This window comes from Alligator sinensis, unplaced genomic scaffold (assembly GCF_000455745.1).
Source record: "Alligator sinensis unplaced genomic scaffold, ASM45574v1 scaffold682_1, whole genome shotgun sequence".
NCBI lineage: Eukaryota > Metazoa > Chordata > Crocodylia > Alligatoridae > Alligator > Alligator sinensis.
In genome coordinates this window covers 177,584-200,344 of record NW_005842011.1, presented here as the reverse complement: position 1 = coordinate 200,344, position 22,761 = coordinate 177,584, and the positions used below count along the sequence as shown (strand labels likewise).

General features: G+C 41.3%; 1 protein-coding gene across 1 annotated transcript in view; it reads right to left on the bottom strand.

Moving 5' to 3' along the window:
* PRKN (parkin RBR E3 ubiquitin protein ligase) overlaps positions 1-22,761 on the bottom strand; it is a 939,557-nt gene that overhangs the window by 832,247 nt on the left and 84,549 nt on the right. The window lies entirely within an intron of this gene.

The window sequence follows — 22,761 nt, the reverse complement described above, 5'->3', positions numbered from 1 at the left end:
TTTCAAATGTTAAAAAATTTCAGCTAATAATGTTAGGTACTGTTATTTCAGATACTATCTTTTTAGAGCTGCTATTGCAAAGGCTCATTTGTGTCTTTTGATGCTTCATTCAGGGTTACTTTTGAATTCTTTGTCTTGGTTTCAGTACCAGAAGAATGCTGTGTGGTGCCCAAACAGCAAAGAATTAATTTAGCTGCCTGGAACTTAAGCTTAAAAAAAAAAAAAAGAACTGGTTCTTAAACTTTGATGACTGCATTGAGAAAAAAAAAAAAAAAATATATATATATATATATAAAATCTCCATTCAGTGAAGTGTGGCATAAAACATAAAAAAAAAAAAAAGAACTGGTTCTTAAACTTTGATGACTGCATTGAGAAAAAAAAAAAAAAAAAATATATATATATATATATAAAATCTCCATTCAGTGAAGTGTGGCATAAAACAATGAACTGTGCAGAGGAATGGAACAGCAAACAGCATTCACACCATGGAACTTTCTATTAAGTGACTTTACCACCATACTTGATAGAGATTTATTGAAGCTCTCTATGGGACACATGATTTACTTTGAGATGGGAGTGAACTTTTATATCATTTCATGTTAATGACTTGAAGCTGAAGCATTGAGATACGCTGGTGAAATCTGTTTGGGTAAGTTCATTCAGCTACAGACTTTTGATCTGTGGCCACAATTATCAATTATATAAATGGCTACAATATATGTACTGTGATTATCTGTTCTGAAAAGCAGTTCTACAAATTTTAGTCAATGCCCACAGAGATCCTGCTAAGATTGTTTTTTACTTTAAGAAAAAGATTTTGGTCCTCTCTTGAAGGGCATAAATCTGTCAGATAAAGGCAAATAGAATGTCTTTATTATATTAAATAAAATGGATGAAAAATGCTCATACAAGACATGTCTAAATTTAACATTGATTTTTTTTTTACACCTTACCCTATTGTTTTTGGCAGCTTTTTCCTATATAATAGTTACCTAGGTTAGATATAGGATTGTGTGTGTGACCTAACAATATTCATCATGTGGGACAATTTCAAGGATTTATATATTTTTGTAGCACAGGAGCCTATGTCCCATATGCCAAGGATTTCTATTGCTGGTGGTTCTCAGTAGCTGTACTTTATAGTACAGATAGGATTTTCAGACCTGAGGAGTTGTACTCACTCTCTTTTTCACTCCATGCCCCCTCCCCCCACCCACTCCTGCCACGTGTCCCAGTACCTACATGAAGCAAATTTTACAAGATACAGAATCTAGCCCCTCACATCTAATGCTTGCAGGAATACCAGCCTTATAGGACTCAATACTATCAATGGGTGTTTTGACAAAGATGTCGATGAAAGCTAGCCTAGGCTCTAAGACTGGATGTCATAGAGGGGATATGGAATCCCAGTTATATCTGCCAATGGTTGCAGTCTTGCACTTTGCTCTCAGGCACATGGTACTGACTATTATCAGACAGGAAGGTGAACATGATGGACCACAGATCTGACTGAATCTGGAAATTTCCTTTGAAACTAATATTTCTTCACTTCTGCTACAAAGTCTCAGTGACAGAGCCAATATTATCCCAACACCCCAGGAAACTGTGGAACACACATGCACATGCACCCCCCGTCTATGAAGAGGAAAGAGTTGTCTGGTAAACAAGGTTTCCTGTTCCAATGGAAGATTTCTTTAATGTTTTTTCAGTATGATTTGAACCAAAACTAGCATTTTCAGAAATCATTCACACTGAAAACTCTCCTAACCCTACCAAGGTTCAATGAAATTGATATTCTTCTCAGTTTCATAGCTAATACCAGTGTGCATGTCAACTTCACTAACAAGTATCAGAGGACTTCCAAGGGTTCCCAGCTCCAGGGCAGACCCATCCCAAGCTAGGGTCCTTAGTCACAGAGTAAAACTAGTAGATGGATTTACCCTAACACCAGTGACCTTACAGATTCCAGCATCACTGGTCTTGGAACAGACTTGTCAGACAGCAGAAATCCAAACCTGCTAAGAACCTGGGCATCATATCCTCAGATGCCTGCCTTCATTTTGCTATTGCCAAATTAAAACACAAGAAGTGAGATCTAAACATTTTTAGATGCAATAAGCTGGTAACTACTTATAAAATTTGGTTTCACTAGAAAATGTCCAACCATCTCTAAAAAGGAAGGTAAAATGTGTCAGTGAAAAATCCAGTAGTACCCCTCCCTTGAACAGTCTGCAGTCTACCACCTCCAAAGCTGCCTCTTAAAAGATTATTTTGCCTGCAGGTTAAGTAAGCTCATCTTAATAAATACTGTAGATAACAGTCTTTGTGTAATGTGTGGCAACTTTTGTCATGGTTTAGAAGCCCTTGGGAAATGATGACATTCATCAAAATACACCCCAGAGGATTCGTATGTTTTCTCAAGCCGGTTTCTGAACGGACTGAAGCAGCATTTGAGAAGCTTACAGAGTGACAGAAAAGCAGCAAAAGGATTTCAGCACTAACAGATCTGGCAACAGTGCAACTGAAATGAACATCACCACTTTATCTCTCTGAATATTTTGCCATGGCCATTCATGATGCCATAGTTATCAACCTGTCACCATTGCCAGCTGAAATCTTTGTAGCAATTTTACAGAAATCAGTTAGGCTTTTGTTAAATCATATGCCTGTTCTGAGGGAGGGGGTGGGAGAAGGAGGGAAATAAAACTTTACCAATCAATGGAGCCTCTTTTAACTCATATATATTTTTTATTCTGTTGTCATGAATTCTCCTTTGGAGGGCTGGAAATGAAATGAATTTTGTAATGTGTGTTCATAAAAATGTGTTTTTGCAACAATCCTGTAGAAATGTAACACTGCCCTGCCATCCTCACCTGCATTATGATTGGCCCTACCCCAACCTAATCGATCCTACCTTCTGAACAACGTAATGGCTAAATTCTGTAATTTGGAAGAAACAAATTAAAATGCAATTGCTGAATTTAACATATCAGCTATAGTGGAAGTCCAAAAATATGTTCATGGGGTCAAATATTTCAGAGTTTATTCAGTTACATTGCATATAGTCTTTGAAGAATTTCCAATATAAAGACTGTAAGGAAAACAACACTTGACCCAGTTGGGGGCGGAGGGGGCTGAAAAGAAGATTTCTAAATATATATTTGCACCTACATATATATTTGCACATTTGCACAAAAGATCAGAGCATTGTCTTTTGGGTAAATAATAATTAATTAGAGAATGGAACGAGTCTCCCACAGTGATGGTCTCATAGTGAATTATACATTATATGCATCTGAAACTATTCTACAAACAGGCCGTTATAAGCAAGATAACAATAAGGAGAAAAGATCGTATGAATAAAAAAAAAAGTTTTTGTGCAGTGCCTTTATTTGGAAAACATGGTGGATTTACAGACCAAAATGCAGACTCACAGAAGCAGTCATTGTGCACAAGTTAGTTTGGATTCCTTCCTTTTTAGAGCTAAATTTACCAGTCGGGCATAAAGTTTAAAAACTTTATTATAATCTGAAGCTGTCTCTGAGGGCACAGGTAACATTGCATTTTAAAATAAATAAAGCTTAAAGTGTGACCATCCATCCAGGATGACAGCTCATCAGTCAGCTTGTGAGTCTTTGATGTTCACAAGGCTAGGTCTTGTGGAACCTGTCAGACTCATACTTTCCAAAAGGCCACACTATATGGATATGTATTTCAGCTAACTCAAGACTGTAAAAAGCCTCTACAGTTTACTCCTGGGAGACCTCCTCTGTTTGCATGCAGCTGCCATCTAGATGATGATGATTCATACTCTACCACTCACCTGTCTCATACCAGCCAATCCAACATGTGCTTGTCTTTTCAACATATCACTGAATTGCACTGTCTTGAGATCTATGCTACTAAACCAAGTGCCTTATTTTTTCCACCCACACAGCCATCCTTAACTTGTAATGTTCCAGCTCCTGTTAGCTCATTTATGTTTTTTTTAGTATTATATAACAACATTTTTCTATATCAAATGCCTTAGGATAATAATTCCTTTGCTTTTTTAAAAGAAATTTGTCCTTTCAACAGAATAGCTAAAGTTATGTTTTGAAATGATTCTGTGAGTGAAGAAGACACATTACCATTAGTTCTTTGTGAGGCTAATGAAACTTTCCAAAACATTTACTGAGTATATAGTAGCCATATGCTGCAATTTACAATTTCAGTATTCAAGGAAACAGAAGTAAGTGATTTTGACCAACTCTTTATCGGTTATCAGCCACTTTATGTTAGGTCTATGGTTTGTCAACAGCTGCTCCACTGTAAAAACAACCCCCCCTCCCAAGAACACCCCCCCCCTCCATTTCTTGGGGAGCAAAAAGTAAAACATATATTAAAGAAAGTAGGAATGATACTATGGTACCTGGGAGCAGTTAAATGTGATGGTAAAAAAGCCCAGGAGTGTCCTAGAGAAGACAAATGATTTTACTGCATGACTGCCTACCTCATTATACGGTAAAATATACTATTGTACATTTTGTGCCTTCATCATGTGCTGTATGGGATAACAAATCCCAATGTTTCATATAGCAGATGTTACACTGAATCTATCAAGTATTCTGTTTCTACCTTTCTGGTCCCTTCCTCTTTTTCAGGCACTAGCAAAACAGGGATGACTGATTCTGTTTTCTAGCTTTTCCATTAGTTATTTATTTATGTCTGCTCTGGGGCTACAGAAGATAGTGGAAGATGTGGGAGTGATTTTGCACATCAATGTTTCAAGATAGTACTAGTATAAATGGCACTGATATAGCAAAGTATCTTCCCATAGGCACTAATTAAAAAGCAATAAGCTCACTTGAGAAGTGTTTGCTTCCATTTTTTTTGCTTCAGTACTCAATGAACTAAAGTTTCTTTTCCTGTTTTTTCCCTTGAATATTGCCACACATTAAAAACAAAGCAAAATACAAGGCAGAGCAGATAGCCCTTTGTCACAATCTAGAAAATCATTCCTTTGCCCTTTTTGCCCTAGTATATTGTGTCATGAAATGAGTTATTGCTAACATTTTCAACTAGTTAAGTAACTAGACTTTGAAACATGCAAAACCTTTACAGCCCAAATAAACTTCCTGACATGAGCAGGTACTAAAATCAGGCCACAGACTTAGGTGCCTAGTACCTATGGATTCAGATGCTTGGTTTTGGGCAGTTGCATTTGAAAATATTATACTATGGAGAGCTGGAAAATGTTATTAAATTCCCACAAAAGTATCAAACACTTGCCGCTGTCAGAAGTATAGCATTACAATAGATGGATGAGTCCTAGATTTCTATGTACTGCAGTGGCAGCATACTGAAGGTGCCCTCCTCCCCTCGCTTTACCTATTGGGTATCCTTGATGCTTTCCAACATTGGGCCTGTTACTCGAGCAAGATGGTTGTTCATGCAGTTTAAAGAATAGGTGAGACAAAATACTTGTATAGGATGGATTGGATAGGGGTGATCCTGCCTTGAGCAGGGCATCTGACTAGATAACCTTCTGATCCCTGCTTTTTTATGATTCTATGTACATGGACCTGATTAGAATCCAGGTCCTTCTCATGTAATTGTTCTGATAGCAGAGGCAGGCAGAGTCTGGGGAACTGAAATTGAGATGTCTACCTTGCCTGAGCTTGAGATACAAATGGCCTGCAGGAACCTATCTGTGAGCTAAATGGATAAACACTCAAGGCCCAAGAAGAGACTCTGGGGAGCAGTCTGTTACTTTATCAAGTGTGGGGGGCCAGTTAGCATTTATCACTGTGAGAGACAGCTGTTAAACAATAAACAGCTTATTTATTTGATTTTCTCAATTCTCTGCCTGTTTCCTTTCTTGCCTTTTAATTTATCCCTACTCTGCCTAGGAGTTTTTTATGCTTGCTTATCTGCTACCCTTATTTACTGCAATTTTATATTGTACCAAATCAGAAGGCACTGAGATTACCAATTAGTTTGTACAGTCTGCCATGAGGTGAAGATAGAAAGACCTCCCCCTGCTCCATCCTTATTGGTCCTAAGGTAGGCTATTAAGCCCATGAGAGAAGAGGAATAAGGGGTCATGAGAATCAGTGACCATTTTGGTCCTTGCTGCAAAAGGAGATGGGGTTTTAACAGTTTAAATTTGAGGGTTGAGCTACAAGATTAAATAGGCAAGAGTCAACTCAAGTGTTCTTTCAGATTTAGTGAAACAAAGTTAAATAAAGTGCATTTAATTAGAAAATTATTCTTCAGATGACTCCGACTCTCTAGAGTCTGGAATAGATTCCCCCCAGAAGTGGTGCAAGCACCTACTCTGGATATCTTTAAGAAACGCTTGGATACTTATCTTGCTGGGCTCATCTGACCCCAGCTGTCATCCTGCCCCTTAGGCAGGGGGCTGGACCCAATGATCTTACAAGGTCCTTTCCAACCCTAATATCCATGAAATCTATGAAATATTGGCAAAGACTAACTTACCCCCTTCTCAGCAGGGTAAATTACCCTGTTGCCCTCCTTCCTATTATGCCTAACTTCCCTTCAGTGCCAGAGGCAACTTATTTAAAGCCACTTGGTTACTTCTGAGCTGCACTGCAATTTACAATGTAGACATAGCTCAAGTCTGATTAAGATTTTTCCTTGCAAACCAACGGTAGATTTTAGTAGATAAACTAATCAGAAAACATTTTAGGTTCCTTGGAGAAGAAAGGCTCTCTTGTAAATGTAAAACTGTTATCATCGGAATAATGTGTTACTGCTGGTGAGGGAAGAAGAAAGGGTCCTTGACTTAAAGAGCAGTATCAATAAACCTTGAACAGAGAAAACAAAAGTTTCTGAAGGAGAGTATAATTAGCCTGGTGATGCAGGATACAGAACTGACATTGATACTACAACTGTTTATTTGTTGAAGCCAAACATATGTTCTGGCAGGGATATGCTTGGTCTTGAGGGAAGAAGATAGATAGCAGTGACAACACTCTTAACACATGCACAGTAGAGTGGAACATACAGTGTCTTTTGAAAGGGTTTTTAAAGCTTAACATTCAGCACTGAGGTTGAAACCAACGTTAATAGTTAGGACTGCGAATAAAAAGCATACCTGTTCCCACAAAAATGGGGCTGAATTTTGCTCTGCTATGTAATCCATAGAAAATGAACTCCAATGGCAAAAAACAGACTTTAATATGGTAATTCACCTTAATTCTTTAAATCCAGGAATCTAAAATATCGTTTTCCATATATCTTTTGGTATTAATTCCCACTTTGCCTCATGAGAACTTTTAAATTCCTGTATTCATACTGGTGCCTGAACTGGTCACATAAGCATAACAAGCAGGTTCATTTAAATTGCTGGGCTTCCTTTTTATAGCACTCCACATAATATTTTAATTTTTTTTGCTACCCCTCACTTTGCTGTCCCCCCCCCCCTTTTATTTTAAATAAACGAGGTAAGTTATGTTGTTGGAGGAGTTATTTCTAAAGACTATTCCAAAAACACTAAAAGTGGGAAGTCTATACCAGGGGTTTTCAACATTTTTGCATAATTGTACCCCTGGCTGGGGGGGACTGGCAAGCAGGCAAATGCAGAGCAGCAGGAGTCGCCACGTGCAAGCTTCCCCTGCCCCCAGCCTCCAGCTGGCGGGTCGTGCTTGCATGGCAGTGCGGGATTATGCATGGTGGCACTCCGTCCCCACCCACCTGCGTGTACCCCCTAGGGCCATCTCAAGTACCCCCAGAGGTATGCGTACCCCCAGCTGACAACCCCTGGTCTATAGCACGAAGTTAAGAGAGAAAAAGGGATACTTAATCTAGGGCAGATTTCAAAGATGACCCTGGAAAGATGAATAACTCAAAGCACTGTACAATTTCTACAGATATATATTTTTGTGAGACTCATTTTCCTCTGGCTTCACCAGTGAGAGCCAGCAATAACCTCGCTGAAGTAAGTGGTTTTACTCTAGTGCAGAACTGGTGTAAATAAAGAGAGAATGAGATGCTACACTTTTCACAAACATGGTAAATAAAAAATATACAATACTCTCATTCTGTTACTAAAGGACTAAAACCAATTACTGCATTTACATTTGTGATATTTCTGCAATGCAGATATAATGTCTTTCAGCTGCAATTTGTAAACAACACCTATACAAAAACCTTTTTATAACAAAACAGAAAGAAACAAACAAAAAGAAATAGAAATGTTATTGTGTTTAAACAAACCCTTTTTCTTATGGCCTACAGCTTTCTCTAAAAGGAGGAGTCTGCCCCTGCAGCTTAGTAACAGCTCTCCGCTGGGAGAGGGAAGTCCTGGGTTCTCATTTCTGGTGCCAAGCTTATTTCTGTGTTTAACCAGCTAAAGGTCACATTCTGTCCCACCAGTGAGGTGCACAAGTGGACATAGGCACCTCAGTGAAATTATACTTTATCCTGTTTGGGTCCTTGAAACACCTGTTACTAAAAGAGGTGGGCAGGTTATTCTCCTTGCTATTTTTTTGCAACTCAATCAAGGGTGGGATGATGCTACCCTACAAAAGGAGACATATTAACGGATTTTCAGGGACTTGAATAGGGTGGAAGAGAGTCACATCCAGCTGCCTGTAGGACCCCTTATATAACCAGGAGATGGAAAAGAAACTGGTCCTAATTATGCAATGCAAAACATATAAACAGTCATGGAAAGCTTAAGTCCCAATTAGGTGCCTCCAAGGCAACATGAATTTGCCTGTCTGTGCCTAAAGGGAGGCTCTTGAAGTTGTTGGGTAACAAGGGTCATGGGTAGGGGTCTATTTAGACTGCAGTTAGACATCAATTGTCATGGGTTGTGGCAGCATAAGGAACACGTTTTGTTGATTTCATGGACAATCCCGGATTTTGCAGTTTTTGCAAAATCTGCAAAATCATGATTTAAGTAGATCCCTAGACATGGGTCTTTCACAAAAGGATTTTTGTGGCTCCAGTGGGTCCTACAATATTCCCATAGTGCTTGGAGGATCTTTGCATGGGAGAACCATGTGCTGACTTTCATGCATAATGAGACATATAGTTATGGCAGAAATATAACTACAAGGAACTACAAACTTTAGTGACAAACTATAGCTAACTAACTACCCATAATTATTTTGGGGGGTATTCAGTTTGTGCAAGAAGCAGATCCTACCCAATCCCATCAAGAAATGGAAGAAAACCGCTCCAAGGAAGAAAGGACTACAGATGATTTTTTCGCAGAACAACATTTCTTAACTTTTAACTAATCCCAAAGACAACAATTAAACAAAAAAAGTACACATTCTCAGTAACAAGCAAAAGTGCACAAAACAAATCCACCCTCTCCTTGGTTCTTTTATTTTGAGTCAAATTTTTAAAATAATTTTTGTATATCGTTCCAGTAGGCTTGGCAAGCATATGGTCAGAGAAAGGAAACAGTGACTAAGTGATAGACTTACATCCTCAACAATCTGCGCTTGAAAATGAGCATATCCATGTCTCTCTCTCCCAATCCTTTCCCCTGCTGTCCCCTCTGCCCCCACCACCTTCTTCTTCTTCCTTTTATTTTTTGGTCCCAAACTAGCTACTATACCAAGCTAGCATCTTTGCACAAGAAGTGGCATTTTCAGGAGTTCTTGTTCACAAATAGGTCATTTCAATTCTGTATAATGTGGCACGTTAAAGGACTACTGCTTAAGTTAGTCTACCTCAAGAGATATTACATAATATTACCTTTCTCCAAAAGATACAAAATAGTGTATTAGATTAACGTGCTTGGCCTATATTTAAAGTAAGAAAAAGGAAGTACCAAGATGGTTTGGTCTAGTCCAGATTAAATCCAAGGATGAAGGATATGGTATTTATGATTGTTCTGGTAACTAGTACCCAAATTGTTTTGCAATCTGAGTACTTCTTTCCACATCTAGTCCCCGATTCGAAAACACCATCTCATCCAAAAAAAGATTGTATCAGACTAATCCAAAAATCTTGCATGTTGGGATAATTGATGTTTTAGATAAAGGCAATGTAGTGAGCCAAATCTAAATGAATTTAAATAAAACATTTGATACTACTCCTCATGGAAGAGATGGAGAGCAATTACAGTGACTTACATGAAAGAGCATTTACCAGATTGGAGAGAAGTAGTACTACTGTACTCTGAGATACTTGGATATTCTATGTTTCAGAGTTTCTGCTGATTGCTTGTAGCAGCCAGAAAAAATCCCACTCCTGCTGTCCTCCCTACCCGCTCCCCTATGAGTGCATATTTAGCTTTTAGGGGACAGGGAAGGTTGCTGTTCTCTGAAGCATCAGACACTGGAAACGGAGCGAGAACTTGGCTGGGGGAGCTGATGCTCCAAAGGGCGTGTGCAGACAAGTATGCATGTGTGGTTTGCAGCACCTCAAACCTGTTTGAGTGCTACAAACCACATTTGGTGCATGTGCAACTGTTCACCACACTTCAAATTTGCAGCACAGCACCAAAATTTGATACCAGGAACAACCAGCATAAAAAAAAATGCTGCGAACCCCCCCCCCCCCCCCCCATGTAGTGCATGCTCCAGGAGCATGTGCCAGCAGACACAGAGGCTCAGTCCTCCAGGGAGATACCCTGGCTGCCAGCCAGAGCATTTTCACTGCTTTAGGTGTCTGTCTCCCAGCTCTTCCAGCACACTGGGAGCCACGAGGAGCAGGGAAATGGCCATTTACCTGAAGTGGGGCATTTTGCCCTGCACCAAACCTCATGTGCAGGGGCATGCGCAGTGGCAAAACATATCAGCCCAAATTTGTGCCACTGCTATTTTCACCACAGCAAACGCATACATCCAAAGGGTAGAAAAATGTCTTGGGTGCCCATCTGCTGCATCTCTTTAAAATATGCTGGCATAGATAAAGCACTGTCACTTTGGGATATCGAAAAGACCAAAGGTAAAGTGGCTAAGTGAGAAAATGTTCTCTCAAGTATTTTACTGAGGTTACTGACTGACATACACATCAGAGATTTGCTAAAAAGTTTTTTTCAGAATTCAAGAGATTAAAGGAATTAGTTTAAAATAAAAACAAGTCTACGCTAGACATTTTCAAACAAACAATGAACATGCTTTTTGTTCCCTCTTTTCCCCTCCCCCCTTTTTTCTTTTGCTTTTTTCTTTTTTTTTTAAAAAGGTAATTTGTGTGTAAGCAAAGTGGGTAAACAAACCATTCTGAAACCTGGCAATATTTTACTGTATTCAGTCAAAATGTTAAATTTCTAACCACAGGCCTTATACTGGTTGTTGGATAAACTGGCTTTTCAGCTTATAGTTATGGGAGGAAGACAAAAATTCACTATAGCAATCAGCTTGGTACCGAAAATATCTTGAATGTTCCTGTCACTGGGAATCCAAAATATACATTTCTGATTTGTTAGGAAAGCTTTAAGTACTTTTAGCCATATTGGTGCTTCTGAAGTTTAAAAGGGATGATGACATTCCATTGGGAATGACTCAACGTCATAAAAAGGATGCAAGTGAAGTAAAGTGAATGAAAACAAAGAGGAATAATTACCTAAGAGGAGGTAAGAAGAGAAAACATGCTTTTAGTAGAAGTAGAGCAGATAAGAAGCTTTTATTTTATTACTGTGATATGATTACGCACTGTGTTACAAAAAGGATGATGAAGGCTGAATTCCTTTAGCTGTGTATTTCCAAATGAATTCTGGAAAATGTGGTAAATGTGAGCTGATTGAGGTGGGAAAATCAGTGGAGTCAATCAGGCTAGTATATATTGTACATGTTCCTGTGGGTTTGCTCGGAGGTGAACCAATGCCCCCACTATGAGATCTGTATTGCTGTTTTCACTGATTCTGCCATTTGAAACAGATGAATCATTATGACTGATAAATAAAACTGTACAAACTGTTCTGCTTTAACTCAAAAAGTAAACCATCTGCCTTGGCTCAAATGTGATCTGCCTTCCATCATCAGCAGACATTTTGAAACTTCATAATTTTATCTGGTTAGCCACAAGTTTGGTCAGGCTGTGACGTGTTTTTGTGCTACTACAAGTTCAAGCTTGTTTTCTTGGACTAGGTCTTGGAATACCCTTTTTTTGGTAAACTTAATCTGTGTGGCCAGAAGAGTCAGCCCACCTTAGCAAAAGGCATTTTTACTTGGCATCTCAGCAAGACATGCTGCATTTTTAGTTGATCCCCCTGAAAGTCTCTTTCTGATTCTGGCAGGAATTAGCCATGCACATCAGCAAAACCTTTCCATTATTAGAATGACCATCTCTTTGTTTTGGGCTTTAAGATAGCTGAAAGTTAGGCCCATGATAATGCAGTTGGAGAAGTGTGCTACTATAGCAGCATAGCTGGAGGCATTACACATGTAGAGGGAAAGAAAATGAATAATGCCTCCAGGGTTACTGGAAGGGATGTTTTAGCCAGAGGGTAGTAGCTACCATTATCCTACAGATGTAGATTGTGATCTTCTGAAATTTGACCATATGGCCAAATTGCACCATCTGTCCAGAGATGCTCTTCAAAAGCCCATGGCATATCTAGCAATTTAGCCACCTACATGTACATTGCAACTTGTACTACCAGTACAGGCTGGGAGCTAACTGGCTGGGCAGCAGCTCTGCAGAAAAGGACCTGGGGGTTATAGTGGACAATACGCTGAATATGAGGCAACAGTGTGGACTTGTTGCCAAGAAGACTAATGGGTTGCATTGGTAGAAGTGTTGCCAGCAGGTCAAGGTAAGTGATTATTGCCCTCTATTCAGCACTCATGAAGCCACATCTGGAGTACTGCGTTCAGTTTTGGGCCCCCCTACGGAAAGGATGTGGACAAATTGGAGAGAGTCCAGCAGAGGACAACAAAAATGGTTTGGGGGCTGGGGCACATGACTTAAAAGGAAAGACTGAGGGATTTTTTAGTCTAGAGAAGAGAAGACTGAGAGGGGATTTAATAGCAGCCTTCAAGTACCCGAAAGGGGGTTTGAAAGAGGATGGAGCAAGACTGTTTTCATTGGTGGCAGATGACAGAACAAGGAGCATTTCAAGTTGCAGCAAGGGAAGTTTCGATTAGATATTAGAAAGAATTTTCTCATTAGGAGGGTGTTAAAACACTGGAACAGGTTACCCAGAGAGGTTGCGGAATCTCCATCCTTAGAGGTTTTTAAGACCTGGGTAGACAAAGCCTCGGCTGGGAAGATCTAATTGGGGATGGTCCTGCTTTGAACAGGGGGCTGGACTCGATGACCTCCTGAGGTCCCTTCCAGCCCTAATGTTCTAAGTGGGGAAGGAAGTTCCTTGTTGTGTCCTTCCCTAATGAGTATGCTCATTCTAAGCACTGATATATATATTGACTTTTCATATTTTAACTTGCATAATTATTACTCAATTTTAGGTGGGGAAATTTTTTTCCTGAGGCTGTAGTTCTATGGTTGCATCCAACATTGGACCTAATCCTATTTCTCTTCCTGGTGATCTATACAAACCCATGCATTACATTACCCATGCTAGCTTACATTATGACAGGAAAACAACAACAGGACAAATAATGTTATGATAACAGCAGGAAAAATAAATTTCATCTAAATGTGAAGCTTAAGAACATCTGGACCTCCTAGTGTACCTTGATGAAGCTGGACCTATCTCCTGCAAAAAAAAATTCTGGACAAATTAGTGCACTGAAATTGTATCTTGTGACCTACAAGACTCTTGACCAAAGTGGATTTTTAATATCGAATGCCAGGTAGCAGATTGAGCCCCAGGTTAAGTTTATTTAAGTGAATCAAATGCCAACATGGAAATACTGTTTGTGAACTCTGATTTATAATGAAATTATTTTAAAATATCATTTGCCTAGACTTGAAAGTCATAATACGGTAGAATGGTCAGACCACTGAAACATGACTGGAGGAAGAAAAGGAAGGAGGTAGGGGGAATTGGGATGGACAGAGAAACAGAGAGATGGAATGTCTGAGCTAAAAGAAAGTATATAGTCCTGGTACATTATACTGTATAATAATTTATTTTCTTAATGGGAAGTATAAGTCTTTGAAGCAAGTTTACTTCCAAAACTGCAGAAAGTCTAACTTTTTCTGTTAAAAACTGCCAGGATATTCCATTTAAGAAGCATGATGTCATCCAATTTCTTTCCCAGGAGATAAAATTCCACCTCAAAAAAAAAAAATCCCAAGATCTTGATGCCAATTACAATATGAGTTAGGATTTTCGTATTAAAAAAAATCCTGTATTCTTAAAACTGCTTCACTTTTACACTTTAGGATTAACATTATGGAACAACTTTTTCTTCTCCTTTAATTTGCCTGTAGCTCTTCACCTTGTGGTAACAGTCTCTTAACATGCATTTGCAATTATTCCAGCTGCTGTTATAGTAAGTTAGACCTGTTTTCAGCCTATCTATGCAACCAACCTAATTAAAAGAAATTCAGGAGTAGTATGCTCAAGTGCTAAGCTGTCATCAGGAATGGTAACCAATAGGTGGCCTGTTTGGCGTTGCTGTCAGATTCTGAGCTTCCTGTCAAGTTTTTGCAAGTGTAAAAAGCTGTTTCCTGAGCTTTCAGGTCCAATGGTGAAGAGTAAAAATTATTCACATACTGAAGGTCTTTCTAGATACAGAGTTCAACATTTAAATGACAAAATATGGTACGAACAGAGGAGATGAGTTCAAATGCATTTGTTCATTTAATAAAAATAAAACACTCATCTGAGCTATAAGTTTGTTAAAAAATAAAACTTATATTTGCCCCCCTCCATCACAGAGGAAAATATATCAGTTTAACTAAAATAATTTCCCCTCTGCTGGCTTCACTTGACATATTAAGGACTCTCTTCTCTTTTTTTGGCTTGTTTTCACTTACTTCTCAGCTTTTCTGATAATGTTCATATATAGTGGCATTCATATATAGTGGCATTCTGTCTCTCTCATTCAAAATATGGCTCATAATCTGTTTCTCAATTTGCTGCATATTGAAATGAATCTTGCTACATATTTGTGAAATGAACCCACAGAAGTAGGTACATATCAGCCTGTCTCCGTTCTCCCGAGGTAAAAGAAAACTGAATGCAAATGATTGATTTAAAGTGATAAGGAAAGAGGAGAGAAACTAGTCTAGTTCCTGACACTTAACTTTGTTTAAATAACAGACATTTGGCTGAATATGCCACAACTGGGACAGTAGTATGTCACAGAAAAAGTATATAAGATCATGCACAGGTTTTGGGGAAATTTTGATTTAAAACCATGGCTGTTCTTTGTTATTTCTGGCTTGTGTTGAATGCCACATGATCCATAACTACAGTAAAACCTATAAATGCATAAATGAATCCTGGCAATTTTTAAGTAAAAATTGTAAAGCTTGATATGACAGGACCGAATGCTGAGAGGTAACCAAGTGTGTAAACATTAAATGAGGGATTATCCTTATTTGTGAAGAATCCATTCCAGCAAGAAATTGAATGGGGTGATCTCTCAAAAAAAGAACTACCATATCTACTAAGCTAAAGAAAGGTCTGTACAGTATTTCCTCTTCACCAGTAATAGTCTTGTGAGGCCTGTATGCAACAAACTGAGGAGTACGAAATGAATACTTTTTGCTTTCCCTTTTGCTTTTGGATACTGTCATTCAAGTAACTGTTAATGAAACGTAACCCTGCTTAGCTTTTAAAACCAGTTGAGATCCAACATATTTAGTTTAATGCCGTTCCCCTTTTTCTTCAACGTATTTTATGACTGGCTTCCTTGTTTGTCCAAGTTATAGCTGCCTATATATGTGCTAATTGGAATGCTCCAGCGTGGTCTCACCATCTCAAGTATATGCTCCTGCACATTTCAATATGGCCATGGGGGTGCTTTATCTAAACCTTGGCAAATGAGGTTTAGATAAAGCATCCTATGGCCATTTTTAAATGCATGGGAACTTAATACACTTGACTGCAAGCTATTTTTAATTAGAATGGTTCCTGAAGTGCTTCTCTAATTAAAATGCCCCCCTGACCCCCAAACATATGTTATAGGCAGCCTAAGATGTTCTGTATAAAGCTCACATACATAAGATATGAAGAAGTTTCTGAACTTGGCAGATAGGAATACATGGGAACATAGGTTTGGAAGTGGCTTCCTGGGCTATCAACCACAGCCCCTGAATTTCAGGCTAACAGTTTTCCAGAATGCTCCAATCCCTCTCTTATACTACCGACACGAAGTACTCTATAGTGTGTGCCACAAGGAAAGCACCAGAGAGGAGGGAACTGCCTGCAGTGGCAAGAGCACATTGCTAGAATATGCTTAGATGATAAATTTGATTATTGGCTTGATTGAGCATGCAAATGAGAAGCTCAATCACTCACTCATACTGCCCACTACAGCATATCATACTACAAGAAAACCCTGCAACAGATCAGGCTCAGGACTAAAACTATCACATCACAGAAATGTAAGTAGGATCTTCCCTAGAAATAATCCCCAATTCTTTTCCTTACGAACTGTAGTCTGTGTGGCTCTATTTAATTAGTACTTGGTTGACAGGTCATTGTAGTGTAGGCACTGAAAATGAGGTGTCTTTATTTTCATGGGACATAGACAAGCTGGGCTTAGCAATGAAATATGAATTAAACTGTAACAAGAAAAGATACCACAGGAAAAATGGGGCTGGAAGGGACCTCATGAGGTTACCTAGTCCAGTCCTTTGCTCATGGCAGGTTCATCTCTCAACTAAACCATTTCAGCCAAGTGTACATCTAATCTACCCTTGAAAATTTCCAAGGATGAAGATCCCAGTTTCTCTAGATAGCCTGTTCCAAATACATGACCACTCTCATAGTCAGAAAATTCCTCTTAACTTCCAACCTCAATTTCCCCTCCTGTAGCTTGAGGCCAACCATCACTGCATTATTCAAACAGCAGCAGGGGGAGGGAGGGCAGCTGGGTAGGGAGCCACAAGCCCTGTAGCAGGCTGCCTGCATCCTCCCCTGCTCTGCTCTGGCCACAGCAAGTGCTGCCTCCCATGTGTGGCAGCTGGGCTTAGGCACTGCTGGGAAGTGGGGCAGGGGGCCTTGGCCCTGATCCCATAGCCCTGGCAACCAGAGGCCCTCCCTGGTGGGGGGGGGGAGAGGGGGAGGCAGGGATTTGGAGGTCAGGAGTGAGGGGCACTAGCAGGGCAGGGGCAGGACACTGGCATATCAGGGCTGCTCAGCAGCAGTGGGGACAGCTACAGCTGAGCCCACATCCTGGTGAGGGAAGGGGGCAGAGCGAGCTGTGATTTTCTATAATAATAAAAAAAAAACCCAACAAAGATCAAATGCCAAAATATATAGCTATTTAGAATTCATGTCATTATAATAATTGCTTCCAAATTGCTTTAAAATGGTAAATATAATCAAGAAAACATTGTATTCAACTGAAGTTTATCTTTATATTGATATTTAAGTGGCATTTCATTTTAATCTTGGGAAAAATGTAGCTTTGAGGTGTTTTAAATCAGAGAATTTGGGATTTTTAAACACAGAAAACCAGTATCCCCGATTGTTACATTTCTCTCTACCCGGGAAGATTCTTTCAAACATTCCTTATTTCAATGAGTTAATTTCCATTTTTCTTCTGTTTTCGCCTCAATAGAATACCCCAAAAATAGTTCTTGCCTTCTAGTCCCGGTACTAACCGTGGCTTCTACCACCTTTTGATTTTGAAAGTTAGTGGAGCTTTACAAGTTGTTTAATATCTATCATACTGAAAAGTATTGAAATAATGTAGCTGGAGTGCATTCTCTCTTTATCTACAACTATCTGAGGAATAATATGAGTGAGACAGAAGTTTGGCTGCACTTTAATAAAGAAAACAAATTAAGGATGTTATGCACTGGGACAACTGAATCTCACTGGCAGCTGCCATATAAAAAAAGGAAAAAACAAGAATAAACTGCTACAAACCAATCTCTCTTCTGTATACCGCAGTAACTCCTAACACTCACCTGTGGAACACTGGTCCCACCATTCAAAGAGACATTGAGAGGTCAAAAGCTACTTAAGACATGAACCTGAGCAAGAGAGTAGATAATGGTAAAAAGGTCTAGAACCTGACTCACCAGTGGTTCTGAGAGCTCCGTTTAAGGATGCTATTGGGTACTAAACAATATTAGTACCGTTAGGTATGCGAACACCTACACATGATTTACAAGATAAACCCAGAGATTTCCAACAGGAATCTAGAGGTCAAAAAAATTGTGACCTGCTATGGTCTTCCCAAGTTCTTTGCTACATAAAAACTGTCCTATTATTTTTGAATAGTAAAATAAATAGAAATCAATAAATAAAGAAGTGAAAGCTAAAAGCTGGTATCTTTTGAGTGGTGCTTTGAGCCTGAAAAGTTTGAGGATCACTGAGCTAGATACACGTAGCTGCCATATAGAACCATCAACTGTATTGCCCACTGCAATAAAGGATGCGGGTACTTCAGGGAGGACTCTCCCACAGGGAGGGCAGGAAGTTTTATTAGGTATCCAGAAGGGGTGTCGCTATATGACTCACAGGAAAAGACAGATGAAGCAATGTATTCATGAGATAAATCTACTCAAGAGTCCCACATTTCCCTCCTGCTGCAGGCATCCCAGAGGAAGGGAGGTTGTGGCTGGTTCTCTACTGAAATTTCTATCCCACAAGCTGTGTGAGCCAAGTCAAACCAATACCAAACAGCATCAGTTCAGCCTGCACCTAGAAATATTTCTAAAATATATATCACAAACAGTAATAGAATGTATAAATTAACCCACAAGGCCATCCATGATTCATGCATGCTAAGGAGAGGTTGGTATGCAGTGCCTGTATCCACATATGAAGGCTATTCATGCATTAGAAGACTGGGATAGCATCCAGCATCTAATTATGGATTTCTGCTTGCATCTGTTATAGAAATGATGAATTGGTCTTCCTTAGAATATTGATAGGAAGATTAAATATATTCTACAACATGCACTGCAAGAACAAAGGGCCCTATCCTGTTAGCTTCTTAGTGCCCTGATTGCCACTGACTTCAACATGAATTGATGGGACTGAGCACTTCACAAGAATCACTAGATATTCTGAAAAGCTGAGCCCAGAGCCTCTAAGCATATAGATTTAACACAGGAATGACAAATGCAAAGCTGCTGAACACAGAAGGTAGTAGTGGGGAAGGGGGAAGGCATTTTCATAGATTTTAGGGGCAGAAGGGACCCATTATCAGAGTCCAACCTCCTGCCCTGGGCAGGAAAGAGGGCTGGGGTTAAATGACCCCAGCAAAGTGTTTGTCCAATCTCCTCTTAAATACCTCCACGGAAGGGGACCTCCCTTGGAAGCGTATTCCATGTTTTGGCAATCCTCACTGTAAAGCATTTTTTCCTGATGTCCAGTCTAAATTTGCTCTCCTTCAGTTTGTGGCCATTGTTTCTAGTTACCCTGATGGGCACCCTGGTAAACATTGTATCCCCCATCTCCTGCTGTCCCATTTTGAACATGTTTCATCACAAACTTGAGTAGCAGACAGTTACGGGGACAGATATAAAATTAAGTTAACCAGCATATATTTTCTTAGTTGGTTAGAAGGGCAGGGGATTAAACTTTTGAAGCAAATGCTTTGTGAAGGCTGTGGCATAGTTTATTCACAGGCCATCTTATTTCGCCGCCTGTCTTGAAATGGTTCATAGCAATTAACTCATCCCCCTGCCCCCAACCCCCTCTAAGGACTGATATTTTAAGACATTTTGTAGTGTGTAAACTCACTGGGATCACATCCCACCTGTCAACCACCCGGGCGACAGTGATCATCGCCTGCTGGAATTTACTAACCAGCGCAGGGTGGTGAAAGCAAGCAGCAAGGCAGAGGTCCTCAACTTCAGGAGGGAAAACTGCTGTCAGCTAAGAAGGTTAGTAGGAGAGGCATTGGAGTCTTGGAGCTTCAATGAGATGGGAGTCTAAGACGGGTGGTTGTTCCTCAAGGAGATGATCCTCCGAGCTCAAAGGGAGCCAGTCCCAGTGCACACCAAGGGGGGCAGGAGTGCTAAGAAGCCCCCATGGCTCAGCAAAGGCATCCAGGGATGCCTGAGGGCAAAAAAGGAGGCATACAAACAGTGGAAGCAAGGGGCTATCACCAAGGAGGATTAAACCTCCATTGCTCAGGACTGCAGGGAGGTTGTTAGGAAGGCCAAAGCAGAGATGGAGCTAGGGCAAGTGACCAGAATTAAGGATAATAAAAAAAAGTCCTCTTTCAAATACATAGGGAGTAAGAAGGCGGCACTGGGTAACATGAGGCCCTTAAAGGATAGGCTTGGCAATCTGGTGATTGCGGCAAATGAAAAGGCTGACCTCTTTAACAAATTCTTTGCCTCTGCATTCCTGAACAGGAACTGGGACATCTCTCCCACTAGAATTGCAGATGGACCCACGGAAGGCACCACCATGCCTAGGGTCAGGTAACTTTTGGAGGGGCTGGACATGTTTAAATCAGTAGGTCAGATGCTCTTCACCCAAGGGTGCTGAAGGAATTGGCAGGAGTCTTAGCAGGGCCCCTGGCATGGCTCTATGAGCACTTGTGGGGCACTGGCCAAGTACCAGAAGATTGGAGAAGGGCCAATGTGGTCCCCATTTACAAGAAGGGGAGAAAGGAGGACCCCAGCCAGTCAGTTTTACCTCAGTCCTTGGGAAGATCTTTGAGAAAATTATCAAGGAACACATCTGCAAGGGCCCAACAGGGGAGGTAATGCTCAGGGGCAACCAACATGGGTTCATTAAGGGCAGGTCCTGCCTGACTAATCTGGTGTCTTTTTATGATCAGGTCACAAAGTCCCTGGATGAGGGTGTTGGGGTGGATGTCATCTTCCTGGACTTTAAGAAGGCCTTTGACATGGTTTCCCACCACATTCTCTTAAAAAAAAAAAATAGGTGACTGAGGCATTGATGCCTACACAGTCAGATGGGTGGCAAAATCGGCTAGATGGTTGCACCCAGAGAGTGGTGGTGGATGGGTCATTTTTGACCTGGAGGGATGTGGGCAGTGGAGTCCCCCAGGGCTTGGTCCTGGGCCTGTACTGTTCAACATCTTTATCAGCGATCTGGACGTGGGTGTGGAAAGCACATTGTCCAAATTCACTGACAATACCAAGTTCTGGGGTGAGGTGGGCATGCTGGAGGGGAGGGCCAGAATCCAGCTAGATCTTGACAGGTTGCAGAGGCGGGTGATTGAGAATAGGATGGAATTCAATGCAGACAAGTGCAGGGTACTGCATCTAGGGAGAAGGAACCAGCAACACACCTATAGGCTGGTGTAACAGGGAGCCTGCTCGGGCCTGATCTAACCATGGCCTGGCCACCCGTTCCTGGGCCAACCGCCTGCATTCTCGTCTGCCATGCCTTGATGTTAATTGATTAATAGAGATGTTAATAAGTGGGAAGCTGCCCATTTTCTGCCCCGATGCCAGGGGGCGCTATCTGCGGCTCCTTTCCTCCCTTACACTGCAGCCCAAGCCTCACACATGGCATCTAGGTGTTACAATAATCACCAGTCCCAACTCTGGGCCCCAGAATCTTCCTGTTGAACCTCACCTGGATTCCTCCCCTCAGGCGGCTTCTTCTGCCGTCATACCAGGCACCATAGCTCCCTGAACTGATCCCCCTTCGGGTGTGATCCCCTCACCGGGACCTTTGGCTCACTAGCCCTGGCCCTACTCCAGGCCAGTCGGAATCCCAGGCCGTCAGCTCTTGGGCGTTCCTTGCGGTAGACCCCTGGCCCCTCAACCTTTCCGGTCCTGACCCCAGCATGGGCCAGTCAGGGGAAATTCAGACAGGCATTGAGTCAATGGCCCTTTCCTCTCTCCAAAGGTCCACCCTGTGGGCCATCCAAACAAAGGGGTAACCCACCCAGTCATGGGGGCTGGCGGTTAAGGCACCCCAACCTGCCTTTCACTGGTGGTAACTGGCCTGGCATTTCCTGGGGGCTCCTGTGCCACTGGGAACCCCACCAGGACACCCTCTCCCGGCAGGGTGCAGTTTTAGGTCATGCCCAGGACCAGGAGCCTCCTTACCATCCCCTACAGCTCCTCCCATACCTCCAGATAATATCAGCAGCCCCTCCGGCCAGGCGATGTTGTTGCCTGGCCTCTAGCAGCCAAGCTGCCCTGTTTATATGCACAGCCCCAGATCCCCAAATGGCTGCCCTAATCAGGCACCTGGCAGCTGCCAGCTCCAGGACCTTAAAGTGGCAGGCACAACCAGTGCCCTGCCACAGCTGGGAAACACCCTTTTTGTCAACACAGTGGCAGAAAGAGATCTTTGAGTCATGTTGACTCCAGGATGAACATAAACCACCAATGCGAGGAAGCAGTCAGTAACGCTAACCACACCTTGTCGTGCATCATAAGCAGGTCCAGGGAGTTGATCCTTCCCCTCTATGCAGCATTGGTCAGGCTACTGTTGGAGTACTGCGTCCAGTTCTGGGTGCCGCACTTCAAGAGGGATGTGGCTAGCATTGAGAGGGTCCAGAGGAGGGCCACTCACATGGTCAAGGGGCAGCAGGGCAGACCCTATGAAGAGAGGCTAAAGGGCCTGAACCTATTGAGCATCCACAAGAGAAGGCTGAGAAGGGATCTGGTGGTGGCCATTTACAAACTCATCAGGGGGGACCAGCGGTAATTGGGGGAGGCTCTGTTCCCCTGGGCATTACCAGGGGTTACTAGGAATAACAGCCACAAATTGTTAGAGAGAAGGTTCAGGCTGCATATCAGGAGACATTG